Here is a 3,571-nt window from a genome sequence, read left to right as displayed (position 1 = left end):
AACCCAAAATAAGTCACAGAGAGGAAATAATAAAGATAAAAGCCAAAATCAGTACAATAAAAAGCAGACAGTAGAGAAATTTAACAAAGCCAAAAATTGAAAAAAAAAACAAAATTGATAAACACTGAGTTAGACTGAGGAGAAGAATGAAAAAAGAGAAATAGAGAATACAAATTATTAATATCAGGATGAGGTGGGGATTATCACTACAGATTTTATAGATATTAAATGGATAACAATTAATTAAATGAATAATGCCAAAATTTTCACAGCATAGATGAGGTGGCAAATTCCTTGAATATTGCAACTTACGAAATCTGACGAAAGATGAAATTGAATTCTGAATAGCCCAATATCCAGTTTAAAATTTGAAGTTGTTATTAAAAATATTCCCACAAAGAAAACATCAGGGCCAGATGGTTTCACTGGAAAATTCTATTGAACATTTTTAAGGGGTGAGGGTGGGGGAACTTCAACCTTACACAAAAATCTCTCAGAAAATAAAGATTACTTCCCAACTGATTTTATGAAACCATAGGAGCCTTAATGCAAAAGTCTGTTAAAGACATTAAAAAACAACTGCTGTACCATTATTCCTCATGTACATAAAGCAAAAATATTTTTTAAATTATTAGCAAATTGAAATACTCAAAATAAAAAAAAATCAAAACTAAATACATTGTGACAACATAGGGTTTATCCTAGGAATTCAAAGTTGCTTTAACCTTCAAATTTTAATCAATGTAATTCACTATATTAACAGAATAAAAAAGAAAACACATATGATTAATTCAATAGATGCAGAAAAACATTTTACAATATTCAACACTCATATATGGTAAAAATTCTCCTCAAACTAAGAATAGATGAGAACTTCCTCAATCTGATAAAGATTGTCTTAAAAAAAACCCCACAAAACCCTATAATTAATAACATACTTAACAGAGAAATAGTGATTTCTCTAATATTAAGAATAAGGAAAGAATGCCCTCACAGCCTCTATTTGACGTTGTACTAGAGGTCCTAGTCAGCAAAAAAAGACTAGAAAAAGAAAAACAAGCCATGAAAGTTGGAAAGACAGCAGTAAAACTGGGTCTATTTGCAGATGACATGGTTATTTTTACAGAAAGTCCTAAGGAATCTAAAAATGAGACTAGAATTAATAAATTAACAAGTTTTCAGGCTAAAAAGACTAATGTACAAGAGTCAATTGTGTTTTTAAAAACTAGCACCAAACCTCTGAAAAATAAAATAAAAACAATTCCATTTGCAATAATATAAAAAAATATTTAGGAATAAATTTAACAAAGGGCTATAAGAAAACATACTAAAACTATAAATGTTTCTAAGAGAAATTAAAGAATAATAAATAAATAAATNTTCATTATGCATAGTTTAGTGATCTCTATGATGTGATGACTTACTCTATTGCCTTTTTAAAAAGCTTGCTTACAACGACATACAAGAATTGAAAAGATGAGGTTGAACCACCCTAAAGAAAGATGATTACACTCTGTTAAATTGATTTCACTCCTTTTTATTAATTGAAACTTAATTATATTAGATGACCTTAAAAAATCATTTTAGTAACTACAATAACAATAGTTAACACTTCCTGACCCCTATCATCTGCCAGACGCTGTTTAAAGACACTCATGCATAGTAACTTATGTCAAGGACTCAGAGGGTAGGTACAGCTGTGAAGCAAGCAGAAGCATCACTCACTCTGTGGTGTGCTGAGGGTATTGAATGGTTTCACTTGTGTGTGCATTACTTGCTGCTTAATCACCTGGTTACCAAACAAGCACCCATACACGGAACATGGCCATCCTCTCCTTTCCCCAGAGGGAAGTACAAAGACAAGATCTTTACAGCGTGTCATTGTTTTTGGTTAGTGACTCTCAACCTTGTCTGCACATGAGAATCGTCTGACAAGCTTTTAAAAAACACTGATGATGCCCAGGCCTCACCCCAGAACAAATAAAGCAGAATCACTGGTGTGGAGTCAGAGTATCCAAAGTTTTTAAAGCCCCACAGGTGATTCTAATTTATTACCAGATTGAGAGCCAAAGTTTTAGATTATTAAACATAAAGTAAATCCTCATATCTCTACCTAGATAAACCAAATGTCCTGATATCTCTACCTAGGCAGTTAGGAGGTACTATACTTTTTCAGTATTCTGCAGATTTTTCAGAAGTTCTGCTTTATGTGAATGCCTGGTTGGCACATTGTTTTTCCTGTCTATGCTTCCACCCTTCCTTTGCCTCATCCCTTAAAACAACCACCTCACCTGTACACTTAGAATGTAACCAAGTTCTCCTGGACTAATAGCACCACCCAGAGACGGGTTCAGGGAATTTATCTCCCCACCAGCTCCCTCCCACTCACTAGAAGGGGTACCCCTAATTCTTTAACTCTGTCCCGTGCCTACCTACCTTCACACACATATTTCTTATCGCATATCTCCTGGTCTTCAGTTGATAACATTAGAGACAACTCTCTTTCTGATGTAACACCTTTCCTTCCACATTATTCTTCTAAAACAGCCCATGTAACAAAATAATAATGATAATAACTTCCTTTTAGGCCATATTACATATCATGTTGTACTCGGCACTTTTAAAACTATCATTTATGCCTCACAACAAACCTAGGAAAGACTCATCTTGCAGAAAAACACACTAATACTTGAAGAGCAAAAACAACCTGCCCAAGATCACCTAGGTAGCAAGTAGCGGATCTGGAATTCAAATTCGGATATATCTCACTGAAAGTTTTGAACTCTACCATATATTTTGGCTTCATTGATATGCAACTTGTCCAGTTACATGGGGCCCTGTGCTCAGAAGGCCTCATGCTTGGTTTAGTGTTTTCTGTCACTGTCTGGAAATTCTTAATAATTTTTTAACAGGAGCTTCACATTTTCATATTGCACTGAGATCCACAAATTAAACAGACAGTCCTGCTCCACCCCCAGTCCTATAAAAAATAATAAAGGCCATTAATTCTATTTTTTTGGTAACCAAAACACACTCAAATCATGATCATTTAGGAAAAAAAGCATTCACATTTAAAACCAATCTGTGAACTTGCAGAGTTCACAGAAGAAAAAAAAAAAGATAAAGGAATAAAAGGAAGAAGAACAACAACAGAATGAGAGCAGCAATGTCTCCAGGACCTGTGGTCCAAATCAGAAGGTTCAGCATACAGGTCATTGGAATTCCAAAAGCAGAAAAGAGAATGACGTAGAAAAATTATTTAAAGAAACAATGTGCAAAGAATGTCTAAAGTTTGGTGAAAGATACACATTTAAAACAAAAGAAGTTCAATACACATTTAAAATAAAAGAAGTTCAATAAACTCCAAACATGATAAATATAAAAAATACAGCACCCCCATCTATAAGAGATAAACTTTACATCTAAAGACTCAGGAAGGGCCGGCTGAGTGGCACATTGCTTAGGGGTTGGCTTGGGACACCAGCTCTGAGAAGGAGGGCCCTGGTTCAGATCCCACATGAGGGCCAGTGACGCTGCGCCCTCTACAGCTAAGGTGGTGAACAACAGCTCG

The sequence above is a fragment of the Hipposideros armiger genome, unplaced genomic scaffold, assembly GCF_001890085.2.
Source record: "Hipposideros armiger isolate ML-2016 unplaced genomic scaffold, ASM189008v1 scaffold_148, whole genome shotgun sequence".
In the NCBI taxonomy this organism is placed as follows: domain Eukaryota; kingdom Metazoa; phylum Chordata; class Mammalia; order Chiroptera; family Hipposideridae; genus Hipposideros; species Hipposideros armiger.
This window is presented reverse-complemented; position numbering follows the sequence as displayed.